Source organism: Littorina saxatilis, linkage group LG12 (genome assembly GCF_037325665.1).
Source record: "Littorina saxatilis isolate snail1 linkage group LG12, US_GU_Lsax_2.0, whole genome shotgun sequence".
In the NCBI taxonomy this organism is placed as follows: Eukaryota; Metazoa; Mollusca; class Gastropoda; order Littorinimorpha; family Littorinidae; genus Littorina; species Littorina saxatilis.
Window position 1 is genome coordinate 6,770,428 of NC_090256.1, and position 13,147 is coordinate 6,783,574.

Genomic DNA, 13,147 nt, shown 5'->3' on the forward strand with positions numbered 1-13,147 from the left:
CTAGCAGACGAACTTTTGCACCCGTGTTCCAACGTTAAAAACTGTATGAAGTTCAGTTTTCTGGGGAAAATAGTGTATGAAACCGCTTTATGTTGTTTAAATTGATGAGATGTGTGCATCAAAGTATGAGAGTTACTTGCCTTGGGAATTTGCTTGTGATGAACGTTTGTGCACAGCAGATCTAGATTCAGAAAACAACCAAACTCATGGATTTTATATGGAGATTCATGTGTTCAAGCCTGTAGTTGTTAATTTAAATGCGGTATGTTTGTATTGTTTGCTCCAGAGATGTATACTTCGTACATTAGAGCGTTCGGAACTTTTCAGTCGCAAAAGTAGTACCGACTCAGAACAGCTTCTCAACCCATTGCGCTATCGAGGATTCAGGCTGTTGCTGGGTCGTTATTTGTTTGGTTGCTGGGTGTTTATCGAAAAATAACTAGCTCTACAAGTTTACAGAGGTAAAGAAGCAGAGGGGGGAATAAATTGAAATTAACCGCACCCGTATTTCGCTGTTCGCCGTTTTGGTCATCGCAGTTTCAAAAATAAACACGGCAGATTCCGCAGTGTGGGCTAACACGGCTATACACGATGACCTTGGGTGAAAGTAGGATTGTTTGCTTAGTCCTGAAACACACACACACACACACACACACACACACACACACACACACACACACACACACACACACACACACACACACACACACACACACACACACACACACACACACACACACACACACACACACACTCTCTTCTTCCCCGCACCTCCACCCACTCCCATATGGCATACCGTTTGTCAAATAATTATTTGGATACTTTTTCATGTTTTTTCACCAGTTTTAGCTAAATAATCATTATTTAGAAGCTCATGTGCTAAATAAGTAATTGTTTATAAACAATGTAAAACAACTCTAAATAATTTTTTGTTTATGTAAACAATTCATTATTTACCTAAACAATTCATTGTTTAGGTAAATAATTCATTGTTTACGTAAATAATGATTTATTTACGTAAACAATATATTATTTAGACTTATATTACATTGTTTATAAAGAATCAGCAATGTTGCTAAATAAATCATTATTTACGTAAACAATGAATTATTTACGTAAACAATGAATTGTTTAGGGAAAGCAGTTTTCATTATTTAGGGGAATCAAGAATTGACTTCTAAGCTTCATTTTTTTTCTTTGTGTATATACTATAATTCAATACAAGGTATCTCCAAACATTATTTATCAGAAAATGTTCGTAAATTTGTTTATTTTACAAGCTGAAATTGCCGTACGAAAAGAACTGAATGCGAAAACAAACAAAAGGTCAAGGTCATAACCGGGAGTGTTTAGTGTTTGCATTCTCTCCCTTGAAGTTGTTGAAAAAAAGTTTTCCGTCCTAAGTTTTCTGTTCTGTCTCAACAAAAACTTTCTCTTTCCATTTCTCTTACTGCATGATTACACTTTTTTTTTTTATCTGTAGGTTACACAACACAACACAACTTGGTATGAGCTCTGACGCGATGACGTCACACAGTCGTGTGCAGAGTTGTCCGGCCGTGCCTCTGGCATTCCGGCGGAACTCGCGAGAAGGCAACACGCGAAATCTGCACTCTGAATCTTCCGCATTATTTTATCGACATGGTCTCTAGTTGTAGTGTTAAACATTGCCATAACAGACAAGATAGAGATAGGGACAGAAGATTCTTTTCTGTTCCATTTGTTGTCAACGGAAAGGGCAAAGAGATAAGGGATTTGACTGCACGACGCGGGCGAGAATGGTTGGCACAGCTTCAGCTGAAGAATTTCAACTTTGAATCAACAGCTAGGAGTAGGAGATACGTGTGCTCTGATCATTTTGTCAATGGTAAGTACTCATGCTTTTGTTCACCTGCCTTGGTTAGTCTGTGTTTTATGCAAGCTGTGTTGTGTTGGTAGTGTGCGGACAGTCGGTCAGTCCTGCACCGAGTGCAGTCTATGACTGAGTGAGTCCGTCTTACACTTACTCTCAGTATAACAACTTATCATGGTTGCCCAAAACCATGACTTGTGAGAATGCCATAGGTATGAAATACTTGGATTTGATAATCAGAATTTATTTGAACACTAAATGGTCATTGTTGATACAACTTTATAGTTCAGCTTTAAAGGGTAGATCTGTGTCTAGATTTACTCATTCATTTTGTTTGGGTGACTTATTTTTAAAATAACTCCCAATCCATAATTTACAATACATTTGCCTTTGATTTTTTTTGCAGGGCAACCATCTGTGGGAAGTAAACACCTACTTTGAAACTTGGGTATGGTGCAGGGACACAGCCTGACAGCCAACAAGGACAGTACCAGAGACTCAAGGAGAGGAAGAAGCTTGTGGGGAGTGAGTCAACTCCTTCTCACCCTAATTTAGCAGAGGATGCTGTTGATGGCGACGGTGAAGGTACTTCGGATACAGCAGAACTGGCTGCTCCTCTTCCCGAGAGAGGTGACTGTGGCGGTACTTACTGCCAGACTGAAACCTATGACAATTTTGCCTGGATTTCTAAAGATGAAGAAAAGCAGCAACGGGATGAACTAAACAGGCTGGTGCTAGAAACTCGGGAACTTAAAGACGAACTTGCCAAGAAAAAAAATGACACTTGATTCTTTGAGGGACAATGACGATACTGTACGATATTTTACTGGGATTTCTAATTTCTTCACACTTGTTACATTATTTGATTTTCTTGCATGGCATTTTGCCAACACACTCGCGCAGAGCACTGACACAGTTTCAAGCTCTCATTCATGCATATACGCCTTAACACACCTCTGCAACACCTGGCATACATCTTTTCTGTGTCAAGAACAACTGCCAGCAAAGTTTTTCACGAGACTGTGCATATCATGTACCACAGACTGCGGCCACTTGTTTTCTGGACAGACAGGCGAAGTATAAAGACAAGTCTACCACCACAGTTCCTTCCCTATCCATGGAACATAGTAGTCATCTTGAACACACACGGCCAGTACCGTGTAACTGGCCTTGGCACGGAACGATCCAAGGGGGGCAATCTCAGTCATCTCAAAGAGGGAAATCCAAACGCAATCCGCTTTGTTCGATTTTATGGGCTTGGACGATAGAGAAAAATAAGAAAAGCAAAAGCTGGAGTCCAGTCTGGACGAAACTGCTATCAAGAACGCAGAATTGATTTTTTCTGAGTTTTTTTTTTAGCCGTAAGCGCCATGTTTATCGGAGCAGGAAACTCTTCTATAGTGAGGCCCCTTTGTTGGTTTCACTGCGGCCGCATTGTGAACAGCAGTTAAACATGGCGCTTACGGCTAAAAAAAAACTGAGAAGAAATTAATTCTGCGTTCTTGATAGCCGTTTCGTCCAGACTGGACTCCAGCTTTTGCTTTTCTTATTTTTCTCTATCGTCCAAGCCCGTAAAATCGAACAAAGCGGATTGCGTTTGGATTTCCCTCTTTGAGATGACTGAGATTGCCCCCCTTGGATCGTTCCGTGCCAAGGTCAGTTGCACAGTACATGTACTGGCCGTGTGTGTTCAAGATGCAGAGTAGTGTCCATTATTGACTGTTTTGAAATATATTCATTGAGAGACCCTCCAGTGTTGATGCTAGTGCACTCACCTGGTCAAACTCCAAGCACAACAATACAATTAAATACCTAATATCAATTACACCTCAAGGCCATATTTCTTTTATTTCTAAAGGGTGGGGTGGGCTTTCAAGTGACAAGCACATCACTGCAAATAGTGGGTATCTAGACAATATTGTACAAAATGATGTGATTTTGGCCGACAGGGGATTTGACATTAATGAACTAGTGGCTATGAGAGGTGCACAAGTGAAAATCCCTGCCTTTACAAGAGGGAAGAGTCAGCTTACAGCTTATGAGATAGTCAACACGCAAACTAGCTAATCTGAGAATTTATGTTGAGCGAGTTATCGGTATTCTTTGTGGAAAGTACAAAATTCTGAACTCTGATATTCTGACTGATCTTTTGTTTGCAAGGGAAGAGGAAGAAGTGGTAACACTGGACAAAATAGTCACTGTATCATCTGGGCTTGTCAATGTTTGCACTGGTATCATGTGATTCTTGCTGTGACGCTGCATAAACACAGCCTAGTGAACTGAAGGCATTGTTTAGACTAGAGAATATGTTAATTAAACTGTGGTGTATTGTATCTGATTCTGATGTCTTGCATGAGCAGCAGCAATAGTCTTTCTGTTATGTTTTCACTGGACGGAATCTTGAATTTGAAGATGAAGGCATTGTTTAAAGAATGTGTTAATTAAACTGTGGTGTATTGTATCTGATTCACACATGAGCAGAAGCAACAGTTTTTCTGTTATGTTTTCACTGGATGGAATATACATGTGTATATGATCTGACCTGCTGCTATTTCCTTCCAATTCAAGAGCAGATTTCACTCTTTCTATCACACACACACACACACACACACACACACACACACACACACACACACACACACACACACACACACACACACACACACACACACACACACACACACACACACACACACACCACTTTAACATACACTTTGAAATCATTTTGCATAAATGTGACATGTATTGACACAACTGACAAAGGTTGAATTATGCTGATTAACCTCAAAATAGCTCTACAGGAAACAAGATAAGGAGCATTGAAAAATTAAATGGCCTACACTTGAAATGCGAGCACACATTTAAACTACCAATAACATTAATAACATGCAACTGCAAGCAACACTGAACATACCACTACCAGTATTGCAGGTATGGAGCCAAAGTGAAGAGAACACTTTCACTAAATGTTCAAAATTGAAATAACATACTGTGGGTATGTGAGTCATTAACTATTCATTATGATCAATAGACCTGTGCGCTTTTTTGCAGAAATAAGTGTGTTCAATTTTGTTGTCATCAAAACAGAACTAGTTGATGATAGAAACTAACTTTCAGTTCCACTGCCAATTTAAACACTGTATTACTTGACTGTACTGATGCAGAACTATGCTGGACCACACACTCTTATTTGTTCCCTAAATCAAGCAGCCAATCTGTGTCACTGGAAACATTGAACAAGGAGAATGAACAATGTACCTGGCTGAATAAGTTGATAATCAAACTGCTCATGATTCTTTGTTATTCACAGCAGTGGATGTAAAACAATCACAAAATAAGGTCCTGTATGCATCATAATTTATACTTGTAGCACTTGATTTTGTATTGTGGTCGGTGATCCTAAACAAAATGTATGTCTACATCTGTGCATGATTTTACTTTAAGAATAAAATGAAACAAGAATGGAACAATTAATGACTTCTCTGTGAGTGTGAACTGTGATTTAAAAAATTGCATGCTCTCTTTTCTCTCCCTCTCTTCTTCTTCTTCTGCGTTCGATGTATTCTCTCCCTCTCTACAACTTTAATACTGCCACTTTCTGTGTGTACAGTCATACATGATGTTTGTTTTCCCACACACATGAGCAAGCGAGTCTGGCATTGTCACTGTTTCTTGCTGCGTTTCACGACTGGTGTTTGCAGCTGCTCCTGGTTCACATCCACTGCTTGTAGAGGCTCAGCTTCTCTGTCCAGCCAGTTTCCAACTAGCTCTGGAAGAACTGCGAGTCTGAACACTTTCAAAGCTTTCTCCACACACATTGCCCAAAAATCACAGTCAGGCAATACTCGGACAATAACTTTATCCACAGTAGTCCACACCATGAAATCGCAGTAGGAGGAACTGGTCATAACAATCTGGCACTGTACTTGATTAAAGTATTGGTGGTCTTTGCGCAGACAAAGCATCCCCTCACTGTTAGATTCCAAACAGAAATGGCGGTCTGCCACAGCACACTCCCAACAGCTGACTCCTTGAAGGTGAAGGGACGTGTGTGCAGGTTTCTCCAACTCCGGCCATGCCGGTTTCTCCAACTCCGGCCATGCAGGTACAGTGTGCTGCCAGTATGTTGCCATCAGAAGTGGCGATGATCCAAGGAGAAAGTGCTGGTTCATTAAGGTGTTGTGAATGAAGAATCTGAAACATAAATTGAAGGTCGCACAAATCAGCATTCAGCTAGGTCAATCGAATGAATATAACTCTAAGACACACATAATGTGCTTTACAATAACCTTAACAATGAAAAGTAAACAACAGATTTTTAACTGAATATGAACATGAAGCTCATTATAAATATAATATTTTGCAAGCTATTTCAAAATATAAATATATTCAAGACTATCTACAGCTTTTGTCGTAGTCCAGAATACAAACTGAAGCGAAGAACATATCAAAGACGTACAAAGCCTCAACACAATATCCTGAACTGCAACTTGTGATCTGCAACACAAGACAGAGAACACTCACGTTCATTCATCATAAACTGAAAGCACATTCTTACCTTTGCAGAAATTACAGAGTTCTGACAGCCATCAGGGCTGTAGCACTTGACATCCCTCACCCAGTCCCAGCCAGAGACAAAAAGTCGGTAGGAATCCAAACTGTTGTAAGCTTTTCAGCTGCTCACATACATGTGTATCTGTATGCACTCTTGCCAAGCACAAAATAATTTACGATGTTGATGTAACTCAGCTCTGGCAGATCGTCCGGATTTGCTGACCAGCACCTGGTTGAGAATGTCATACGGATCATTCCCGTCAATCTCCAAAATCTTCTGGTGGTATCGCCGCCTCTCCTCTGGTAACAATCGCTCAGAATATTTTCGCTTCTCGCCCGATCGCAATGTGTTGCATGAGGCAAGGGAAGTCACTCCAGATTCTTCTCGGAACGCGTCGGAGGCATTGTTTCCCGTTTTTCAACGGTTCACAGCTGTTTTTACTTTTCTCTTTGAAATGAAACGATGAAAGGAAGAGAAATGGAAAGACAGGCATGTTGTTGGGACATAAACAGAACCGAGAACATAAGGGGAAAAAACCCTGTGTTTCAACAACTTCAGGCAAGAAAATGCAAACACTAAACACTCCCGGCAGGGAAACACCTTAATTGACCTTGACCTTTGACTGTGTTTGAGATCAGTTATTTTCGTACTCGGCTTGTAAAATAAACAAAATAATATCCAAACAACAGCTATTTTAAGATAAGAGTGTGTGGAGAGACCTTGTATTCAATTATAGTAATCACTGAAAGACATAAAACTTAGTTCAGAAGCGAATCCTAGAAACCCCTAAATAATGGAAAATGTGTTGGCTAAACAATTCATTGTTTACGTAAATAATTCATTGTTTACGTAAATAATGATTTATTTAGCAACATTGCTGATTCTTTATAAACAATTTAATATAAGTCTAGATAATATATTGTTTACGTAAATAAATCATTATTTACGTAAACAATGAATTATTTACGTAAACAATGAATTGTTTAGGTAAATAATGAATTGTTTACGTAAACAAAAAATTATTTAGAGTTGTTTTACATTGTTTATAAACAATTACTTATTTAGCACATGAGCTTCTAAATAATGATTATTTAGCTAAAACTGGTGAAAAAAACATGAAAAAGTATCCAAATAATTATTTGACAAACGGAATGCCATACTCCCAACCCGTCGAGAAAAAAAAAAGAGAGGAACATAAATGTGTTTTTTTTTCCCCCAGTGAGGTGTCCAGCCATTACGCTGACTGCAAAACGTCATCTTGTTTTATATGGAGAAAATGTACATAAAACTAAAACGGAATCTCCCGGTGTGCATAACGCTCTTTTTGTGCAGAAATGTATTCGATCGATACACACTGCTATAACACGCGGCTATAACGAGAATTCAAATAAAACGGACAGACACGGAAATGTGTGCTTGTAAATCAGATTTCTTTGACATTTATAAGCCATTGAAAGATGAAAGTACAGGAAATATTAACGTGTGTGCGGGGGGTGGGCGAGGGGGGGGGGGGGGGGTGGGGTATTAGGGCGTTGAGAGTTGTGCAATGGGAATAAGGATGGTTTTATTCAAAAGTATAATACCTCAAAACAAGGTCCCTCGCTTCCAAAGTGTGGGCGGGGATGTAGCTCAGTCGGTAGCGCGCTGGATTTGTATCCAGTTGGCCGCTGTCAGCGTGAGTTCGTCCCCACGGTCGGCGAGAGAGTTATTTCTCAGAGTCAACTTTGTGTGCAGACTCTCCTCGGTGTCCGAACACCCCCCGTGTGTACACGCAAGCACAAGACCAAGTGCGCACGAAAAAGATCCTGTAATCCATGTCAGAGTTCGGTGGGTTATAGAAACACGAAAATACCCAGCATGCTTCCTCCGAAAACGGCGTATGGCTGCCTAAATGGCGGGGTAAAAAACGGTCATACACGTAAAATTCCACTCGTGCAAAAAACACGAGTGTACGTGGGAGTTTCAGCCCACGAACGCAGAAGAAGAAGAAGAAGCTTCCAAAGTTCTACCATAAGATTCTGCATTGCAAATAATGCTTCTGCGCACAAGAACTGCTTTTACTTTGCAAAAGCAAATGGTTTGGAAGCCTAAGGCCAAAAAAAATAGGTGTGGTTACGGTAACATAGCCAAAAAAAATAGGGTAGGAAGGTAGGCAATCACTTTTTTTTTTAAACTTTTTTTTCTAATGTGTACAAATTAAACCTACTTGACAGGGAAATAAGTGTGCGACTCGGGCGCTTTCGCTTTCATTGCGTTTTCTGCACTCGTTTTCTTGTTTTTTGTTGTGTTTTTTTGACAAATGTAATAAAAAGTTATAGGGTCGGCCCCCCAAAATAGGGTAGGTCGGGTTACCGTAACCACACCTATTTGTTTTTTTAGGCCTAATTAAGTGTCGTAAACTAGGCAAGGGAAGAACACTCTGTGTGGCCACTGGGTTGCGTTACTACCCCTCAGTTACTTCTCTTGTTTGTGTAATTGACGCTGGTCACTAGGGTGCCGCGTTATAGAGGGCGCAACCGGTGTAGACGCCTGGCAGTACCTCTATAATAATGTTTGTCTCCAACACTGGAAACAAAACCCAAGGCTTTGAAGCTCAGTCACTCACTTTGATTGAATTAGTTAGCACACTTGTGGTGCGTTTTGGAGCAAATCGTGTCGTGTGCGTCTAGATTCAGGTACAGTGGATTCCCCACATTCTTCCCATTCATCACATTCACCAGACAATCTCCCCACATTCTTCCCATTCATCACATTCACCAGACAATCTCCCCACATTCTTCCCATTCATCACATTCACCAGACAATCTCCCCACATTCTTCCCATTCATCACATTCACCAGACAATCTCCCCACATTCTTCCCATTCATCACATTCACCAGACAATCTCCCCACATTCTTCCCATTCATCACATTCACCAGACAATCTCCCCACATTCTTCCCATTCATCACATTCACCAGACAATCTCCCCACATTCTTCCCATTCATCACATTCACCAGACAATCTCCCCACATTCTTCCCATTCATCACATTCACCAGACAATCTCCCCACATTCTTCCCATTCATCACATTCACCAGACAATCTCCCCACATTCTTCCCATTCATCACATTCACCAGACAATCTCCCCACACTCTTCCCATTCATCACATTCACCAGACAATCTCACCACATTCTTCCCATTCATCACATTCACCAGACAATCTCCCCACACTCTTCCCATTCATCACATTCACCAGACAATCTCCCCACATTCTTCCCATTCATCACATTCACCAGACAATCTCCCCACATTCTTCCCATTCATCACATTCACCAGACAATCTCCCCACATTCTTCCCATTCATCACATTCACCAGACAATCTCCCCACACTTTTCCCATTCATCACATTCACCAGACAATCTCCCCACATTCTTCCCATTCATCACATTCACCAGACAATCTCCCCACACTCTTCCCATTCACCAGACAATCTCCCCACATTCTTCCCATTCATCACATTCACCAGACAATCTCCCCACATTCTTCCCATTCATCACATTCACCAGACAATCTCCCCACACTCTTCCCATTCATCACATTCACCAGACAATCTCCCCACACTCTTCCCATTCATCACATTTACCAGACAATCTCCCCACACTCTTCCCATTCATCACATTCACCAGACAATCTCCCCACATTCTTCCCATTCATCACGTTCACCAGACAATCTCCCCACATTCTTCCCATTCATCACATTCACCAGACAATCTCCCCACATTCTTCCCATTCATCACATTCACCAGACAATCTCCCCACACTCTTCCCATTCATCACATTCACCAGACAATCTCCCCACACTCTTCCCATTCATCACATTCACCAGACAATCTCCCCACACTCTTCCCATTCATCACATTCACCAGACAATCTCCCCACATTCTTCCCATTCATCACATTCACCAGACAATCTCCCCACACTTTTCCCATTCATCACATTCACCAGACAATCTCCCCACATTCTTCCCATTCATCACATTCACCAGACAATCTCCCCACATTCTTCCCATTCATCACATTCACCAGACAATCTCCCCACATTCTTCCCATTCATCACATTCACCAGACAATCTCCCCACATTCTTCCCATTCATCACATTCACCAGACAATCTCCCCACACTCTTCCCATTCATCACATTCACCAGACAATCTCCCCACATTCTTCCCATTCATCCCATTCACCAGACAATCTCCCCACATTCTTCCCATTCATCACATTCACCAGACAATCTCCCCACATTCTTCCCATTCATCACATTCACCAGACAATCTCCCCACATTCTTCCCATTCATCACATTCACCAGACAATCTGCCCACACTCTTCCCATTCATCACATTCACCAGACAATCTCCCCACATTCTTCCCATTCATCACATTCACCAGACAATCTCCCCACACTCTTCCCATTCATCACATTCACCAGACAATCTCCCCACATTCTTCCCATTCATCACATTCACCAGACAATCTCCCCACACTCTTCCCATTCATCACATTCACCAGACAATCTCCCCACATTCTTCCCATTCATCACATTCACCAGACAATCTCCCCACATTCTTCCCATTCATCACATTCACCAGACAATCTCCCCACATTCTTCCCATTCATCACATTCACCAGACAATCTCCCCACACTCTTCCCATTCATCACATTCACCAGACAATCTCCCCACATTCTTCCCATTCATCACATTCACCAGACAATCTCCCCACACTCTTCCCATTCATCACATTCACCAGACAATCTCCCCACATTCTTCCCATTCATCACATTTACCAGACAATCTCCCCACATTCTTCCCATTCATCACATTCACCAGACAATCTCCCCACATTCTTCCCATTCATCACATTTACCAGACAATCTCCCCACATTCTTCCCATTCATCACATTTAACAGACAATCTCCCCACATTCTTCCCATTCATCACATTTACCAGACAATCTCCCCACATTCTTCCCATTCATCACATTTACCAGACAATCTCCCCACATTCTAGGATCGATAGTATCCATTTAACTAAGTTTGAGAACGGAAGAAATATCGTATTGGTTATTGTCAAATGAAAATGTCACAAAGATGTGAGTAGCATATTTGTGAGGTGAAGCCACGTCGTGTTTTTAACCTCCCTAAATGTTGTACAGGCGAGGGTAGCTGACCGGACTAGCGTTATTCACGTGTTTCGGGTGTTGCACGTAAAACTGGCTTAGCGTGATGTGAGTTGTGTTTGAGACATGTAGCTGGTCTGGGGTAAATAACGTCACAGCGTGTGAGATTTCCAACCGGGAAGGTTGTTCAGCGTGTGTCAGACTTGTTCTGGGAACAAGTACTCTTTCAAGAGACGGGTCTCTTAAGGTAAATGATTTACTATGTTGTATATTAGTGACGTTGGAATACATAGCTGGAGCGTAAAGGTTAGTGTGTATAAAGTGCACCCAATCTTAGTGTGAAGCGTTGAGAGAATTCTTGATGTAATTGTTTCACGGTTTTTCATGGGGAATTTCTTGAACATAATTGCTAGGCATTTATGTTATGGTTAAGACGGTCATGCTTTGTATGGGGAGTGTTATTCATTGATTAAGTGTTAGTTTGGATATTGAATCTGTACGGAATGTGAACGTGGAATGAACGAGAATGTATGAGTGGTACATGAACGTTTGGAAGAAGAGATGGTTTTAGAGAATGTTGTATTAAGACTTGGTTAAATTCTTTAGGAGTTTCCATGAGGGTTTTCCATGGCGTATAAGGGAGGGACCTTACACGAGAGAAGCGCTAGACGACGGTGGAAGCAAGGGACCACCTCTGCGCAGATGACTAGACGAGTGGAGTCTTCATCGAGACCGGTCGTAGCTGACGACGGTTGTTTCCGCTACGGGCGGAAGGGTTTCTCGGGGAGAAACCTGGAAGGTGTGTGTGGGCATCTTCCATGAGATGTGTGTTGGCATCTTCAGTGAAAGGTGCGTGTTGGCATCTTCAGTGAGAGGTGTGTGTGGCATCTTCAGCGAAAGGTGTGTGTTAGCATCGCTGTATGTTGGCATCTGAATTCATTATTCTACGAGGATTCAGCGAGACAAGTAAGTGAACTGGCGACATGCAGTGAGCCGTGATACGAACTCGTGAGTGTCTGTTGGTACCTTCTTGTGTGCGTTAATCTATATTTGAGAAAGTATTGTTATAATATGTATTTACATGCCTTGAGTGAAAGCTGGAAGATTGTGCGAACTGTGTGTTGAAAAGTTGTTCGTATTGATGTATTTAAAGTGAAGAAGTATGTTGTTTTTGGTTGAGGAAATAATGAGCCTGCATCCTCCCAAGTTCTGTTTTTGAAGTGTTTGGTGTGAAAGGGTAGAGACAGTGCAAAAGGGCAGAACACGCATAATAAATTCACATGCAAACCACTTCGTGACAGTGGTGACCCCGATTTAGCCCTAAATAGGTTTTTGTTTCTAAGGATAGATTTTTGTTGTAGTTAAAAAGCAGTTGCTTCCCTTTCATTGGAGAAAAGTGAGAAATTGAGAAAGAAGTGCCTTAGTGTAGCTAATTATACATACTTTGATACTTTGCGTGTTGTAGTGTTTGTTTATGTGTATGTTATTGGACACCCCCTCTCCAGCTCTAGGGGTCTGCGTAGTTGTATAGTTCTTACGTAGAGAGGGTCTTAGTTTCTGTTTGCTTCCTTTTCTGTGTA

General features: G+C 41.4%; 1 long non-coding RNA gene across 1 annotated transcript; it reads left to right on the top strand.

Annotated features, from left to right (window-relative positions):
• The first annotated feature begins 1,590 nt into the window (after positions 1–1,590).
• On the top strand, positions 1,591–5,314 carry LOC138981145 (uncharacterized). The gene is made up of 2 exons (XR_011460572.1): positions 1,591–1,867; positions 2,259–5,314. It is a non-coding gene; the product is annotated as an uncharacterized lncRNA (long non-coding RNA).
• The last annotated feature ends 7,833 nt before the right edge of the window (positions 5,315–13,147 follow it).